This window comes from Furipterus horrens, unplaced genomic scaffold, assembly GCF_987537825.1.
Source record: "Furipterus horrens unplaced genomic scaffold, mFurHor1.1.pri manual_scaffold_3, whole genome shotgun sequence".
In the NCBI taxonomy this organism is placed as follows: Eukaryota; Metazoa; Chordata; class Mammalia; order Chiroptera; family Furipteridae; genus Furipterus; species Furipterus horrens.
Genome location: NW_028327173.1, coordinates 135128356 through 135147251, shown reverse-complemented (window position 1 = coordinate 135147251; position 18896 = coordinate 135128356). Strand labels below are relative to the sequence as shown.

The window sequence follows — 18896 nt, the reverse complement described above, 5'->3', positions numbered from 1 at the left end:
CATGTCCATGGGTCGTGTATGTAAGTTCTTTGGCTCCACCCTTTCCTATATTATTCTTAACTTCCCCTGTCTATTTTTTACCAACCAATTATGCTTCTTAATCCCTGCACCATTTCCCCATTTCTCTCCCTTCCACCTCCCAGCTGATAACCCTCCAAATGATTCCTATACCTATGATTCTGTTCCTATTCTGGTTTGCTAAGTTGAATTTTGTTTTTATTTTTTAGATTCAGTTGTTGATAGGTGTGACTTTGTTGTCATTTTAATGTACATAATTTTGATCTTCTTTTTCTTAAGTAAGTCCCTTTGAAATTTCATATAATAAGGGCGTGGTGATAATGAACTCCTTTAGCTTTACCTTGCCTGGGAAGCACTTTATCTGCCTTTCCATTCAAATGATAGCTTTGCTGGATTGAGTAGTCTTGGTTGTAGGTCCTTACATTTCATTACTTTGAATACTTTTTGCCAGCCTCTTCTTGCCTGCAAACTTTCTTTTGAGAAGTCAGCTGATAGTCTATAGGCACCCCTTTGTAGGGAACTCTCTGCTTTTCTCTTGTTGCTTTTAAGATTCTCTCTTATCTTGAACCTTTGGTATTTTAATGATGATGTCTCTCGGTGTGGTCCTTTTTAGGTTTAACTTGTTTGGGATTCTCTGTGCTTCCTGGACTTGTATGTCTATTTCCTTGGCCAAATTTGGGAGGTTTTCCTTCATTATTTTTTCACATAAGCTTTCAATTTATTGCTCTTCCTCTTCTCTTTCTGGCATATCTATGATTTAGATGTTGGTATGTTTAAAGTTGTCCCAGAAGTTCCTAAGCCTCTCCTCATTTTTTTCAATTTTTATTTCCTTATTTTGTACTGGTTGATTCTTTTCTTTCTTTCTTATGTTCCAAATCATTGATTTGAGCCCTGGTTTCCTTCCCTTCACCATTGGTTTTGTGTGGATTTTCCTTCATTTCATTTAACACAGTCTTCACTTCTTCCCTTATGCGTTTGCCATACTTAAACATATCTGTCAAGTCTGTGAGCATCTTTATCACCAGTGCTTTGAACTCTACATCTGTTAGGTTGGCTATCTCCTCGTCACTTAGTTCTTCCACTGGAACCTTGATATGTTTCCTCTTTTGGGCCATACTTCTCTGTCTCCTCATCTTGACAGAGGATGTTTGTTTGCCTCTATGTCTTAGATCTGTCACACCTGTTACATTGTAAGGGGGCAGAGCCTTAGGTATTCATCAGTACAGGTAACCTGTTTCACCACGTTGTGGTGCTGTATGTGAGAAAGGGGTCTGAGAGGGAACAATGCCACTTGCTCAGCACCTGCTCCTTTTCCAGGCACTTTCCCCACTTACTTTCGTGTGGTACTGGCACCTCTCTAGTTGTTGCCTTGGCCATTGTTCCCAGAGGGGTGTGTCTTTGGATGTTCTAGGACTGTGGGGGCCCTTTAAACAAGCGGACTTTGCTGAGAGACCAGCAGTTTCTTCCTCTTCCCTAGCCCCTCTGGTTTTCATAGTCAGAAGCAATGAAGCTTTATTTTCCCTGGCGCTGGAGCGGTGAGCTGCATGGTCTGGTCTGGTGTTTCAAGTGTACCCCAGGTGTCCCTCCCTACTTTTTAATATGTGTGACTGTGCGTTCTGCTGGTCTGCTGGCCTGCTGCCACTGCTACCACTACACCTCATCCTCTCCACTATAACTCTGCCCCTCCTACCTGTCTGGATGGGTATTTCTCCTTTATATCTTTGTTTGTTGGACTTCTGTGCAGCTTGATTTTCTGAAATTTCTGATTGTCTCTAGTTTTGAGATAGTTGTATTCCTTCTTAGTTGTGGAGGGAGATGCAGCATGTCTCTTTAGGCCTCCATCTTGGCCAGAAGTCCTTGAGTCATTGCAGTACTCTTTTATAGTCTATAATTGCCCACATTGTTCAGAAATGGGACATTTCTAGTGTTTTTCCATTTAGGACACAGCTCAATGAATGAGCCCACATCCAACTTCTAACAGTCATCGTCATCAAAGGGAGCAGTTTTGAGCATCTTGAAACAGTGAGGTTGTCTTGGCATTTGTGGTCTTGATTCTTCCTCCTCTGTTTTCCTCTACTCCTCCAAGGATCCCCCTGGTGGAATTAGAAAAGGGAGGTTCTTTTTGTTCGGGTTGGGGTGGGGTATACACCTCTCTCGTGTAGCTGTGCCCTGTCATCCTGAAAGGGGCTCTGTTATCTGTTGTCAGGACAGTCTGGACCTCATGATTTCGTTCCCTCTACATGACTGATTATCTCTTTCTGGAGAAATTGAACTTGGTCATCTTGTCTCACTGCTTTTTGTAACTGCACATTCCACTGATTACTATTCTACAGATTCACATCAAGTTTCATTAAGGCACTCAATCTACCTAATTATAAGAATTCTTGTGCTCATTATTTCTGCACATCCTAAATGTTCCTACAGTGTTCAAATTTGTGTATTCAAGCTGGATACTTGACTTTCAAACTCATTTTATTTACTTGAACTTTTAAAATGTGTTTTTCTTCTTTCCTTCTATTTTGAATAAGTACTATATGACTGTAATCATCACTCTTGTGCTCTGAGTCCTCACAGGAGAACTAGAATGGGTAAGGCCCTCAAGGGTAATCTACAGCCCCTTCTATGACATTCTTGAGAGCTCAGACATCTTCCTCATATTTGAATACATCCAGTAATGGAGTGGGGGATGGTGCTTGACCAATAGGACAGAGTTTCTGGTTAATTCTGATGTTAAATAGAAATCTGCTTCTTTTAATTGTCCAATAATAAATGCAAGCTCTGACTTTATCCATCTTAATTGTCCTTCAAATATTTAAAAATCACTGTCCAATTTTCCCTCTAATTTTTTCTTTCTGAAGGCTGAACATCTCTAAGATCTTTAATAATGTCATCATGGTCAGAAGTTTTGTATTTGTCAATATCTCTTAAAATAAACTCTGTCCATACTCTTCTACCAGAAAATAAGATTCCTAGATTCTTGGGGATTCAAGAAGTTTGGTCCAGTGTGGAGGTGAGTCTGGAATGATCATGGGCCTGCAAAGTTTGCAGCCAAGAGAAAACAAAAATTGGCAATCTTAGGCAAAACTGGGACTCTAAGCCAATCTAATAATTCAAGCACAGCACCTGAATCTAATATAATTGAGCCCAGAAGCAGAAACCAGCTAAGACATGGGTTTAGAGCAGAGTGCAGATACTCCCCAAAGTACTGGGACAGCTTCAGTTTCATCACTATATCCACGTGGGTTTGACCAGCCTCTCTTAGCTCCAACAGGGAGCATCTTCAAAAGACACATCCAGTAGTTGCTGATGATTATTTATGATGAACAGCTGATGATACAGGTGTGCTCTTTATGGGGAGATATTTGTTGAGCTCAGTAAAGATTGCGTGTATTTTCTCTGTCACACAGAGGGCAAGCATGGTGGTTTTTCTGACACTGCTTCTGACACCAAATGTGTGGGTTTTTCCACACCACTTCTCCAATTCTCCGACACCACTGGTCGTCCAACAATTCAACCCAGTTTTGAAACTATCTGAATTTAGTGCGAACCCTATGAATTAAAGGCTCAATTCCTCCAGACTGCCTCCACTTCGGACAGCTGAAAAAAGAGTAAGTGACCAGGCTACCTATACTTCTGCTTTGCTGACTACAAATTTTGAGATTTCCATGACTCCCCTCCTTAGGTTCAACTAATTCACTAGAATGACTTACAGAACTCAAGAAAATACTTAGTGTTTACTAGTTTATTATAAAGGATAAAATTCAGAAATAACCAAATGGAAAATAAGCATAGGATAAGGTATGGGAATGAGGGGTGCTGAGCTTCCATGACCTTTCTTAGTATGTCACCCTCCCAGTACATCAATGTGTTCACCAACCCTGAAGCTCTCAAATAGAACCTCTTTGTTCAAGAGATTTTATAACCAGTCTCTAGCTTCCCTCCCCTTCCCAGAGGTTAGGTGGACTGAAAGTTCTCATGCTCTAATTACTGTGTTTAGTTGTTTTGGTGACTAGTCTTCATCCTGAAACTATCCAAGTGCCCTCACCCTAAGTCACCACATTAACATAAATTCAGGTGTGATTAAAGGAGGCTCATTACAAATGACAAAAGACACTTCTATTACTAAAGAAATTCCAAGTGTTTTAGGAGCTCTGTGCCAGGAACCACCCAAAGCAAATACCAAATATATTTTTTATTACATCACAGCGTGACAGCAAGGTAGTCTGTGATCTTAAAGTTCAGGTTCCCTTTCAGAAGGAAATTAGGAAAACCAAACCTGTAACGACTTACATTGGCCTCCATACTTTAAGGAAAATCTGGGAATGTGTGATGGGTAGCTTCAGGAAGATGTGAGCCCCAGAAACAAACCAGGTTTGGTGGCTGGAACAGATGTCAACATTTGCTGGTCTAAGGCTATAACCTTACCAGTTTATGTAATCAAATTGAAAAAAGAATTCTGCTCAAAAAAGAAAGGAAATAGTCATCCTATGGGAGAGAAAAAAGTGTATGGCTGAGTTTGTTAAGCACATTTCAGGGGAGAGAAAAAAAATCTGGCTTTAGGTGATGTGAATGTTTGAAGTATCTAAGAGGTGCTTTCCACTGTGGAGCAGGGATAGCTCATCAGACCTGTGTACTTTTGAATAAAATATTTCTCACGATTCTCCATTTCCCTGTGGTCTGATTCAATGCTTACCAAGCAGGACACTGATTGAGTGTCAGTTTTTCATGTTTCTTGATTCTAAGTCACCATGGTCAGTTGATGAGGATCTGGCCACTGGAAAGGAATAAGTCCAGTTGGTAAATTAATGTATTTTCATTTCCCTTCATATGAAGAAAAAATATGGTTTGCATGTCAGCCACACACATGGCTTAAATAACTACTTATAGGCCAATGACTCCCTAATCTACAATCCCTGGCTAGCTCTCTCTTGATAGATACAGCACAGTGCGTAATTCATCATCACTAAGTCACACACACAACTTCAACTCAACTTGTCCAAAACCGGACTCAACAAAAACTTTCCCAGACCAATTTCCTTGAATGTCCCTACTGCAGTGAACTGCACCATCTTGTTGCCCAAAGCAACAGCATAAGAGGCATCCTAGCCTCCACAGCATCCTGCCTCACCTTTTGAAATTAACTACCAAGTGCCGTCCATTTCATGCTGTCCTCTCTCATCTGCCCCCTTCTTGACAGGATTACCACCTTAGCTCTGGCCTCCTCACCCCATCCAGGATCGCTGCTTTATCTTCAACTCATGCTCCTGTGCTGCATTCTGCCCCCACTTCCAGAATAATTCTGCTAAAATCTGAATCAGCTTGGGTCAACTTTATGCTTAAAATTCTTCAATAACTTTCATGATTTCAGACTTCTCAGCATAACCCCAGGAATTTTTATGATTTGATGCCCACCACATCCCAAGTCCCTCTCCAAAAGGCATTCTGAATTCCAGGCTTCCTTAAAATTTTCTGAATGCAACATGCAGCTTTGCACCTAAATTACCTAAAACCAATAGTTTCCGCCCCCTGGCATAGTCTCATCTTCCAGGCTGGCCCCTCCCTTGTTGTGCTAAAATCTATTGTCTTTCTCTAGCCTCCCTTTAATCCACCTCCCTCAGTTTTTGAGACTCCTGATTTTTCCTCCAGTGACATTAGGGGATTTTCTATGCCACATCTGATGCCATAAGGTACTGTTGCAGTCTTCATTACCCATCTTACACAAAGATCTTTTGAAGGGCAGGGGTCTAACATGGTTAAGTGAGTAAATAAAAGAATGTAATAGCTTTCATCAAATATTTAAAGATTATGTAACAAATTAATGATTTATCCTGAAATTCTGAAGAAAGAGTAAACACTAAGGATCAAAAGTTATAGGGAGGCTAATTTTGATTATTTAAAAAAATCTTTGTTTCTAACAAATACAGTTCCCTTCAAATTAAACTAGTTGTTTACAAGAGAAGTTTAGGTGAAGCTTGAACCCTGTTGTAGGGCTGTTATTGGGGAGATTCGGGTATTACATGGGGATTGGACTCTGGTTATTATTGACTGGTCACCAGGCACACAGTAGGGTTGCACTTTCCACCCTTTTTGAAGTTAGGCATCAATATGTGATTCATTTTGGCCAAAGGAACATGTGTCACTTCCACGCAGATTCCAGCTGCTTTGGTTACTATGGAAGCAATGTCCAAGTGATGCCTCTGTTCGCCTGAGGCCCTCAGTGACCCCAGGTTGCAGAACTCCTCTGCTGACCTGCATTGGACACATTGTAGGAATGAGAAATCAGTCTTGTGTGTTAAACCACAGAGATTTGGGTTGATTTGGTTCCAGAGAGTATCTACTCTATCTTGACTGGCTGTACTCCTATAGTCCCATCCAAAGCTATGATTCTGTGCCTCTGTGAAGGGAAAGGGAGCAAGACTGAGGGGAACTCACTGGAACAGGGAGAGGTAGTACTCGCAGGGGGTTCTGGGAAGGTGATGGCATGTGAAGATTTCAGAGGAACAATGGAGAAGAAGGCACAGACATATTGTAGGTTCTCACAGTTTTGTCTTGGCCCAGGTCTGTGGGCTTATAAGGAAATTGCTGTTTCAGGAAAGTTATGGTAAAGAAATCTCTATATGAACTTGAGACCAACAGACCATGTTCTGCTGTGTATCATGTGTCAGACAAAGGCCGTTGACTAGAGATAGATGGAGGTACAGGTTTCCTGTCTGGCCAAGTTGATTGGGCATCCACTATGGCTGCAGGGCCAGGAAGGGAGGGACTCTGCTTGGGGCTGACCTTCAAAATGTGTCAAGAGCCTAGGGGTCAGAGGACTCGACTCTTGCCTCGGACACCAGCTGTGTGTGACTTTGGGCTTAGACTGGCTGATCCTCAGCTTCCTCATAAATAAAGGAGATTAGAAAAACATCCCTCCTGCCTCACAGGAATTTTATGGCAATCAGGAGATAATGTGCCTGCAAGTGCTTTATAAATTGATAATCACTAATCAGATATGAGAGATTGTCACTCTTATTCTTTCATTAATATTCTCAGCCTCTGCGTGCTTCACCTGCTCTTCCTTCTTTCATATGCCTTCGGCGATGTTCTTAGATACCAGGTAAAGATTATATGGGTAAAATTCTTTCTTTTAATAGTACTTTCATGTATATAGTCCTACCCTCTCTACCCTGTTACCAATCTCCCAGTAGAAATTTTCTTCTTGGTTTTGATAATCTGAATTACACAAAGCATGCATATTTCTTAAAACATTTTTGGCTGTTTACACTTTAAAAATTTATATTATGTGTCTCCCCACCCCTAGCCCAAATCAGTACACCACATTTAACAAAATCATACAAAGGAGAAGTCACATTAACATTTCAAACTGAGTTGGTAGGGCTCCAGAATTCTATGTGTGGTTGTTCTGGAACAGCCTTGCTGGCACTGAGAGGCCAGTCACTAGTTGTATAAAACCACTATTTGTCAGTAACCTTAGTAATTGTTGGGTGACGTGTTAAGCATTTTCCATTCTAACACAAGAGTGTGTTACTTATTTACAGGTGTTTTAGTTCTGCTTTAGGAAAGTGAATGGGCAGTTTGGTTTCAGCTATACCACTAAATTTTCCATTTAAAATAATAAAAAAGAGGTTCTGCATTGTGTTTTTGCAGAAAAGTCAGATAGATTACTAACTTTAAGCATAATTAAAAAAAATTCCCTATTATTTGATTTTGATCCTCCCCATTTATAAAACTAAAATGTATGGGGCTCACAGGTGTTTAAAATTTTACCCACAGTCCTGCAACTTCTTGTGAGGAATGAATCCTAGGAGATTCTGACATGTCTGTGCTTATAGCTTGGTCTGCTGTCCCTTGGGCATCCCTGGGCTGAGCCTTTGTTCCCCTGCTGGGCCCTGTTGGAGGCCGTGTCTCTGTGCAGAGATAACCCATGCAGAACCAACCTCACCTTTTTTTCCCCAGCCCTGGGAGAGCTCAGGTACGGGGGTGACATTTCAAGTGACATGAACAGGACATTTTGTGTCATCAGCTTGCACTGTTATAACAAATTACCATAGACTGGGTGTCTTACAACAATCGTTTATTACTCCTGGTTCTAGAGGTTGGAAATCTGAGGTCAGGGAGCCAGCTTAGTTGGGTTCTTCATAAGGGATCTCTTCCTGGTTTGCAGGTGTGTCTTCAAACAAGGATCGATAAGCTCTAGTCTCTTTCTCTTCTTATAAGGACACCAGTCCCATCATGGGGACTCCACTTTCCTGACCTCATCTAAATCTAATACATCTCAAAGACCCCACATCCTAATACCATCCTTATGAAAGTTAGGGTTTCGACATGTGAATTTGGTTAGGGTGACACAAACATACGTACATGACATACTGGGACAGATTTTTATCTGCACAAATACCAGCTAAATTCTCTTTGCTAGTATTTTCTCTGGACTTCACTTTGTGTTAAAGCCTGAGTTCTCAGGTTGAGTAGCCACTGGGAGATAGTAGAAATTACTTGAAAATCACATTAGCCAGAACAGTTAACTAACGTATCTGAGAGAATGTTTGATTGTTGGAAAAATAAACCCAATCAACTAATTCAATTTTTTTAGAACTGACGAGTTTTTGGAAAGATAAAAAATAGCTACAGAACCCATGGAATGGACATATAGCCAGGGCAGTCAAAGGATCCAAAACAGGACCAGGTGGCCAGGCAGCTCCCATCTCTGCCCCTCATAGTCTCTCACCTCCATGTGCCCCTGTGCAAATGCTCATTTCATCCCTCTGTTTGCTACCACCTTTCTCTGCTTCATCTGAACTGAGGTGACGTATGGGCCCTCCAACTTTAAAAGTCCCCAACAGGGAGTGATAATGGCCTTTGTACATCAGTTCCAAATTCTTGGGAAGCAGAAGTTAACTGATATTAATTGAGTCAGATGTTCACCCTGATTTGATCAGTTACACTGTAGAAGGGGTTTTTGATATATAAGCTGCAGAGGTCCACCCTACCAGTAGGTAAGAATGAACACATAGGAGGTAGATGTTTGGCTGAACAAACAGTCCCCCCAACAAAATAAACAATTACAAACACATTTCATATTTCCTTTCTGGCTCTAAGGGGAAATGGAGCATAGAACAGGAAAGAAAGAAAAAAGCCAGAGCCCTGGCTGCTGTGGCTCAGTGGACTGAGCGTCAGCCTGCGAGCGAAGTGTCACTGGTTCTATTCCCAGTCAGGGCACATGAATAGGTTGCACGTCAGGTCCCCAGTTGGGGGCGCGAGTGAGAGGCAACCACACAGTGATGTTTCTCTCCCTCTCTTTCTCCTTTCCCCTCTCTCTAAAAATAAAAAATAAATAATAAACAAACAAATAAATAAAATTATTTTTAAAAGATACAAAAAAAATAAAGAAAGAAAAAAACCAGATGTCTTTAAATATATATGTGTGCATGTATATATGTTCATATATGTATATGAACGTGTGTATGTATATATGCATACATGCATATATATCTCTAGACCTTTGGGATTATGTTTTTTAATAAAATAAGTCTTTTCCCCACACCCAGTCACTGCCTTTTCCTTGTATCGGTCTTACTGCCTTGGATAGAAGGCTCCCTTAGGGCTGAGGTCAGCATGGTATATGTGTTTTTTGCAATGCAGGTGACCTGGATGAAGAAAGTACACAGAGTCACACTAAAGTAGGGTATGGGGTGAGTTCTGAAAGGTAACAGAAATGATGGTAATATCTGTAATCTTATATTCAGGTTGCTTTTGTATGTGTTCATCTCTTTTCATTAATAATCTTGAGGATCAGTATAGTGTCTGATTTATTTATCTATCTTCTTAGCCTTTAATAATAATATATCCTTGCACACAAATAGCATCAACAAATATTGGTTGAATAGATTAATAAATTAAAATTTTAGGAAACCAAGAAAAATTGTTCTCAATTAATTTGATATAGCATTTTTAATGCATAAAGGAGACTTTAATAAATGTTTTGCCCTCAAGAACTCAAATATTTGTCAACAGTATAACAGTGTTGGGGGTAACTTTAATTTTACCCTTTTTAAGGAGAATCATTATTTCTATAGATAACTTTTTCTTGAAGCTCAGTTTACAACTAATTTTAAAATGATTTTATTTATTTATTTTTAGAGAGTAGGGGAAGGGAGAAAGAAAGAGAGGAAGAGAAGCATCCATGTATGGTTGCCTCTCACATTCCCCCAACTGGGGACCTGGCCTGCAACCCAGGCATGTGCCCTGACTGGGAATCAAACCTGCAACCCTTTGGTTCACAGGCTAGTGCTCAATCCACTGAGCCACACAGCCAAGGCTACAACTAATTTTTAACAGCTCATATTGAATGAGAGCATACTCTTCAATTTATTTTCACTTGGAATATCTACTGTTTATTTTGTGTACTGTACATTCCATCAAACAACATGAAAATAAATAATTTTACTTCTACATGAATTCTGATTGTAGCCATTACACAAAATAAGCTGCATCTAATGTTGGCTGGAGCAATTTGTTTTTTATATTGAATTTGTATCCTGTAAATGTGCCAAACAAATTTAGTAGTTCTAGTAGCCTTTTGAGAGCATCCTTAGTTTTTTCTATATACAATTATATCATCTGTGAATAAAACAATTTTACTTAACTGTCTGCCAGAAAAAGGCAAATACTCTTTAAAAGAATGCAACAAATCCAACACTCAACCACCTAAACTTAACACCCAGTTTAAAGTTATTAGATATTCAAAGAAGCAGGGGAAGGTGATGCATAACCAACAGAAGAATCAGTCAGAAATAGACCCAGAAACAACAGAGATGACTGAATAAGCAGACAAGGACTTTATCTTTAATATATCCTTAAGGATTTTAAGGAAAACCTGGAATAACAAGGAGAAACATGGAAGATATTTTAAAAAGAACCAAATGCAATGTATAGAGATGAAAAATACAGTATCTTAAATTTGGAAAAAAATATTGGATGGAATTAACACAGGCAAAATTATTGGCTGGTTTCTGCCCCAACTCCAGGACCTTAGCAAGGCCACTTTCTCTCTCTTCAGTTCCCTCTACTTCCTCTGAACCAAAACAAGATTGGGCATGACCCTTTCTCACCTGGGACGCAGGAGGCAAGAAGTGATGGAGGTTGGGGATCCTCAATTCCACCATCTGCAGTGTTCTGTGATCATCTCTCATTCTGAAACTTGGGGATACTCCCCACTTGATATTTTAGAGAGGAAAAGAGGAAAGTGGCTTAGGTGATTATTTCTATAACTTGTTTTGACTTGATCTTTTTTCTTTTTTTAACTTTGGTTTTATTGTTGATACTATTACAGATGTCCTCATTTTACCTCCCTTTGCCCACCTCGACCCAGTCTCTACGCCCTTCTCCTTCTTTCTGGTCATCACCACACTGTGTCTGTGTCTGTGTGTCATGCATATTTTATCTTTTTTCCTTGGTACTGTTTATTTACAGCAGTTCCCAGTGTTATTAAGCAGCTGTTTCATGGTCCTCAGTCTTTTCTCCCGTAGAATGTAAATGATAAATTGAAAGAGAGAAACCTTAGGAGGACTCCTGGTCTTTAGTTAGGAATTGTTCAAACCTTTTTTCCCCACAGATTTTTATATAAAATATTACTATTTGGTCTCTGTTCTTAGAACTAGAGCATTAAGAATCACAATTTTGAAAATGACCTTGGAATATCCCACTGTTATAGGCATATACAGAGGGAATGAAAATTGGACCATAAAAATCTATTTCCCAATTTTCAAAGAAGTTCTTTCAGCATCTTCGTACAGAGCTTGTGTGACTAATAGGCTATAAATAAATATAACTTTGATGCATTATGCAGCATGTAGTTTGACTGGAACTGAGACAAATGAGGCAAATAGATGCTCTGTTCAGAATCAACAGAATCTTTAATGATAAAGTTCAGCTAAAGGCATATGCAATTTTCCCAAGCCTAAGCCCATGTGAAGGAAGTACTTTTAGAAAACGCTTATGTGCAGATGTTAAAGTTCATGTATTTTTATTTCTCCCTTTTGTAAGCTATGAGAAAAATTGCAAATTTATAGAAACACCTAAGAAAATTGGTAAGCCTTCCCCAAAACATATTATTGGAAGAGTGTTCCCTTGAATTACCCATATCTGTCCCATTTTTTTAAAAGAAGACTTTATGTATTTACTTTTAGAGAGAGAAAAAGAGAGAAAGAGAGGGAGAGAAACATTAATGTGATAGAGAACCTTGGGCGAATTGCCTCTTGAACACCCCCAACTGGACACCTGGCCTGTAACCCAGGCATGGACGCTGACTAGGAATCAAGCTGACAACCTTTTGGTTTGCAGGCAGGTGCTTAATCCACTGAGCCACACCATTGAGGGCTGTCCCATTTATTTTTTCATATTATTTTAATTTACTTTAAATAGATAATACATTCACATCGTTCAAAAATACATGTAAATATATACATGTATTTACAGGTGTGTACACATGTGTGTGTATACAGTAAAATGTCTCTCTCCAAGCTCTGTTCCCCATCTGCTCAGATTCATATCACCAATGGCACCACTATTATTAACTGCTTGTTCAGTATGCCTTTCTTCAAATTCAAGCTGACACCAATATATATTCTTATTTTCCCATCTTTTTACCCAAAAAGAAACATACTATACAGTGTGTGTACCAGTGGCTGGACAAGGGCAGGACAGTGAAATGTCCTACCAGGGCTTAACAGAAACATCAGGTATTGTCTAGAATTTAGACAAATAAAAGAGTTTTGGAGGAAGACTATTGACCTACATTGTTTAGCATTATTGACACATGGTTATTAAAGAAAGCAGACTGATTTTTAGTTCATTCTAAATTGCTTTTAAATTTCTACAATGAACCTCTGATTGCCTGCATCAGTGACATAATGCTCTTACCACTCTGTATGCCACTTTTCTCAATATTCTACAAATTTTTCCATCATAGTAGAGCGAGAGCGCCTCTTTTTACAGCTGTATGATATTCCGTTGTGTAGAGGGCTAACAATTCCTTTACCTAGTCCATCGTTGAGAGTGGTGGTCATGTTTTTATTAAATATTTTATTGTTATTCTATTACAGTTGTCCCAATTTTTCCCTCCTTTGCCCTCCTCGGCCCAGCCCACTCCCTGACCCGAGTCATTACCCACCCTGTTATCCATAACATGGGTCATTCATACATGTTCCTTGACTAGTTCCTTCTCCTTCTTTCCTCCCCTATCCTCCCCTCCCCTCCTTTCTGGTCACTGTCAGTCTGTGCCTTGTTTCCATGCCTCTGGTCTTATTTTCCTCTTTGGTTTATTTTGTTCATTAGGTTCCTGTATTATTTGAGATCATATAGTATTTGTCTTTCACTAACTGGCTTATATCACTTAACATAATACTCCTCAGTTCTATTCATGCTGTCACAAAACGTAGGAGTTCCATCTTTCTTTCTGCTGCATAGTATTCCATTGTGTAAATGTAGCAGTTTTTTTGATCCACTCATTTCCTGTTGGGCATTTAGGCTGTTTACAGCACTTGACTATTAAAAATAGTGCTGCTATGAACATAGGGGTGCACAAATTCTTTTAAATTGGTGTTTTGGGATTCTTAGGGTATATTCCCAGCAATGGAATCACTTGGTCAAAAGGCAGTTCCATTTTAGTTTTTTGAGGAAATTCCATACTGTTTTCCACAGTGACTGCACCAGTCTGCATTCCCACCAACAGTGCAGTAGGGTTCCCTTTGCTCCACATCCTTGCCAGAACGTGTGGTTTGTTGATTTGTTGATGATGGCCATTGTTACCAGTGTGAGGTGATATCTCATTATGGTTTTAATTTGCATGTCTCTGAGGCTAGTGATGTTAAGCATCCTTTCATATGTCTATGGGCCTTCTGTATGTCCTCCTTGGAGAAGTGTCTATTCAGGTCTTTTGCCCATTTTTTAATTGGAATATTTGCCTTCTTGGTGTTGAGTCATATGAGTTCTTTCTACATTTTAGAGATCAAACCGTTGTCTGAGGTATCATTGGAAAATATGCCCCCTTTTCATTTTGGTGGTTTCTTTAGCCATGCAGAAGCATTTTAATTCGATGTAGTCCCATTTGTTTATTATTTCCTTGCCCTAGGGGGTATATTGGCAAAAATATTGCTGGATGGGGTATCTGAAATTTTATGGCCTATGTTTTTCTCTAGGGCTTTCATGGTGTCATGACTTATATTTAAGTCTTTTGTCCATTTTGAGTTTATTCTGGTGTATGGTGTGAGTTGGTTGTCTAGCTTCATTTTTTTGCATGTACCAGTCCAATTTTCCCAAAACTATTTACTTAAGAGGCTATATTTATTCTGTGTTATGTTCCTGCTCCCTTTGTCAAATATTAACTGACATAGAGACATGGGTTTATTGCTGGGCTCTCTATTCTGTTCCATTGATCTATGTATCTGTTCTTATGCCAGTACCAGACTGTTTGATTACAGTGGCCTTATAGTAAAGTTTGAAATCAGGTATTGTGATCTCTCCTACTTTGTTCTTCTTTCTCAAAATTGCTGAGGCTATTCAAGGTCTTTTTTTTTCCATATAAATTTTTGAAATATTTGTTCTAGATCTGTGAAATGTGCCAAGGGTATTTCAATAGGAATTGAGTTGCATCTACAGATTGCTTTCAGTAGTATGGGCATTTTCATGATGTTGATTCTTCTCATCCATAAACATGGTATATGCTTCCATTTATTTGTATCTTCCTCAATTTCTTTCTTCAGTGTTCTGTAGTTTTCTGGGTACAGGTCTTTTACCTCCTTGGTCAAATTTATTTCTAGATACTTTATTTTTCTTTTTGCTACAGTAAATGGGATTTTTCCCCCTAGTTTCTGTTTCTGATATTTCATTATTAGTGTACAAAAATGCCTTTGATTTCTTAATATTGATTTTGTGTCCTACTATTTTGCAAATCCACTTATTAGGTTGAGTAGCTTCTTGATGGAGACTACAGGGTTTTTTATGTACACTATCATGTCATCTGCAAATAATGAGTTTTACTTCCTCCTTCCCAATTTGGATGCCTTTTGTTTCTTTTTCTTGTCTGATCACTGTGGCTAGAGCTTCCAGTACTATGTTGAATAAAAGTGGTGAAAGCAGACACCCTTGTCTTGTTTCTGATCTTAAGAGGAAAGCTTCTAGTTTTTCCTCATTGAGTATGATGTTGGCTGTAGGTTTCTTGTATATGGCCTTTATTATGTTGAGGTATGCTCCCTCTATTCTCACTTTGCTGAGTGTTCATAAATTGGTGCTGGATTTTATCAAATGCTTTTTCAGCATCTATTGATGTGATCATGTGATTTTTGTCTTTCATTTTGTTTATGTGGTATATTATGTTTATTGATTTGTGAATATTGTACCATCCTTGCATCCCCGGGATGAACCCCACTTGATCATGGTGTATGATCTTTATAATGTATTGCTGGATCCAGATTGCCAATATTTTGTTGAGGATTTTAGCATCTATGTTCATGAGTGATATTTGCCTATAGTTTTCTTTCTTAGTTGTGTCTTTACCTGGTTTTGAAATCAGTATAATGCTGACCTCTTAAAAGGAGTTTGGGAGCCTTCCCTCTTCTTGAATCTTTTGGAATAGTTGAGAAGGAAAAGATTTAGTTCTTCTTTAAATGTTTGGTAAATTTACCTGTGAAGGCATATGATCCAGGGCTTTAGTGTGCTGAAAGTTTTTTGATTACTGCTTCAGTTTCACTCTTTGTTCAGTTGATGGTCTTTAGGGTTGCTTCCTATCTTTTGCTTTTGCAAACTATGCTGCAGTGAACAACTGCTTATGTAATTTTGTATTTGTGCAAAGTAATTGTAGGATAAGTTTCCACCTATGGAATGCTGGGACAAAGGGCATGTACATTTGTAATTCTGATAGAAATTGGCAAATTTCTGCTCTATAGGAGAGAGTAAATTTACACTCTCACCAGCAATATGTGAATGCCTGTTTTTCCACAGTCCTGCCAAGAGAGTGTGTTATCAAAATTGTTTTATATTTGCTAACCTGATATGTGAAAAATATGTTTCTCAGTATATTTTTAATTTAGATTTTTATTGTGAGGTTGGACAGCATTTCATTTCTTAAAAATAACATTTTATTTATATTTCCCTTCCTGTCAGTTTTCTGTGCATATCCTCTTTTTTCTATAGTCTGATTATTTCTTTTTTCTTATCTATTTCTAGTTTTTTACATATGAGGGAGAAGATCCCTTCGCGATATGTGTCACAACTATTTATCAGTTTACCGTTTGTATTTTAACCTCGTTTATGGTGTTTCTGATCACACAGAAGCTTACGTGTGTTTTTTTCTCAGTGTGTGTTCTCAGAGTGTGTGCAAAGCTGGGTTTATCAATATTTTATTGTGACTCCTGGAGTTGGACTCCTGCCTTCTTCTGTGAGCTCTGGGTACCTCAGGATAACAATGTAATCGCTGAGGGAAAAATTTTTTCTGTGTGGATGTATTTCACCTAATAACTAGAAAAGGAAGGATATAATCTGGATATCGCCTCTGCAAGTCCTGGTGGATTAGTGATCTGGATACTGATAATCAATGGCTGCTAACATCACAAAAAGGGAGATGAGCAAACTTTATTTGCCTCCTGAAAGAAATAGAGAAAATCACCGATGAAGTGGTCTTGGCAAGATAGTAAATCTGAATCTGATCAAGTTTATAGATCTAATGATCAATTTATAAAAAATACAGATGGGAGTAAAGTATGAACAAAAATACCCCTTCTCTATGAAAAATTTGTACTTGGTTTAGCTCCTTTCCCTTGAAAACTACTAGTTTTACAGAGACCATTAAGTCTGAGGAGCCAAATGTTAAGTTAACTCCATCCTGGAAAGATCAGATTAACCAAATGTTGAGTTTTGAGAACATTTTATTTCTCTCTGGTTAATAACAAGCCTGGGTCCTATTACTCTGCAGGGAAAAGCAATATCCATTTCCAGGGACTCCCGGGAAAACATTGCCTAATAGACTTGCATGAGCCCTTATAAGCTCAAGTCTTTTTCTGAAACCCTTTCCCTCTGTGCCCATTAAATCTGCAACATAAATCCTTATTAAACTGATAGCTATTATTCAAAATAGCTTACATTTCAGAGCAATTACTATTCCCCAGCCAACTAAATGCCCAATTAGTCTTTAATAAAAACATCACCTAGTACAAAGCCCAGCAGAGAAAGGTATTTACCAAATCCTTTATTGCCCAATTTATTTAACTTGGGTGACCTACATGATACTTACACAAACATTTTTTTCTATGACTTGTGGGTTGACTATATAGGAATGATCTTGACTAACTCCCTTGTTATAAAGATTCCTAGTCCACAACTGGGAAGGCAAATCATTATTTCTTTTGTCTTCACATTATCCCTGTCAAGAATAGGAGACCTGGTCATCATTATTCTTTTAACATAGACTAAATTTAGGGCTGCAGTCATGCAAATGTCCTTTTCCTGTTCCAACTCCTAATGGCCTTCTCTCTGCCATGTGGGAGAGCAGGCAGGCAGGGATAACTGTCCTCATGTGAGCATCAGCAGAGGGAACAACTGATTGGGAAACTCCACCAGGGACATGTGTACATGACACAAACACGACTGTATTGGGCTTCTTAAAATGTAATTATAACTAAGAGGGTTAGTTTGTAAGTAAAAGAGTGGATACTCTTAAATGGGTTTACTCGATTCCTCAAATCAGCATGTCAATCATTCTGAGTTCTTTGTGACAACTCATTCCTACCTTCATAGCACTGGCAGGGTTCTTTTTCAGGGGTGTCCTGGTAAACTCTCCGTGTCTTGCTTCTCTATCATCATGTATTAATATTAATATTTGTCCTTTTTAAAATTATGTTGCAGAGAACTCGGAATAGTCCCTCCTCGAGGTATTCTATGCACAACCCTGCAGTTAAGAGAGACTTGCTCTGCTTGTTACAAGTTCTAAGAAGGGCATTTTGCCCCTTGCATGTTGGGATACCTGTGCTGCCTTCCTCTCACTTTCACAGTCTGCCTTGAGCTTGTGAATGGCACTGCTTTCGTGCTTTCTGGGTTATGCTGCTCACTCCTGCCCCATCCCCACCCCCCTCTTTGTGTGCATGTGCAGCACAATAGTCCTGTAATCCTACGGTTCATTTTGAGCTCTCTACATGGGGGCAAGTGCTGTTTTTGAGACTGCAGTGTGCTGTTTTGGAACAGTATGAAATTTGGAATTGAAAGACCTGAGTTCAAATTTCAGTTCTGCTTTCCACCAGACATAGGACTTTGAACAATTCAATTAATGCTTACACTTCTCACTTCTAAAATCCCTTAAATAGGAATATTACCAAACTTGTAGAATTTTGTGATAAATAAGTGAGATACTATGTAATATTCCTAATGCATATGTAGTCCATGTTTAACACTGTATTTCATTGATTATGGTACCATTGATTATAAAACACACTGCTATTGGTCGATAAAACTTTCTGGGAGGAGGATTTAGCATTAGAAGAATATGTATCAGAAGATCCTGTGCATCCAAAACAAAACAAAACAAAAGAAAACAAAAAAAGGCTGGTGATCTGGAAAAGTGTACAAGAACAACCAGAAAAGGATAGAGGGTTCCCAGGGAAACTGTGACAGAGCTTTGCTTGGCCCAGCCTAAATCTTCAGATAGAAGACGGCCTAAAATTTACAGTTCTTTTGAACTATGTTTTGGTTTCTTGTGATTTCTGGCTATATTAGATAAGACTATTTTAACTATAAGTAAAAGAAAAAACCCAAGAGCTTCCAAGAATTATTCACAAAGTCCAAGGTGAAATCAAATGGCCTAAAACTGTCACCCTGGTCTAGGACAC

The 18896-nt window shown here is 38.9% G+C and overlaps 1 long non-coding RNA gene across 1 annotated transcript in view; it reads left to right on the top strand.

Annotated features, from left to right (window-relative positions):
• The window catches only part of LOC150015979 (uncharacterized), a 68804-nt gene extending 50836 nt beyond the window's left edge, over positions 1-17968 (top strand). The window contains exon 3 of the long non-coding RNA XR_016510023.1: positions 17920-17968. This is a non-coding gene — a long non-coding RNA (uncharacterized LOC150015979). The remainder of the gene's footprint in view (positions 1-17919) is intronic.
• The last annotated feature ends 928 nt before the right edge of the window (positions 17969-18896 follow it).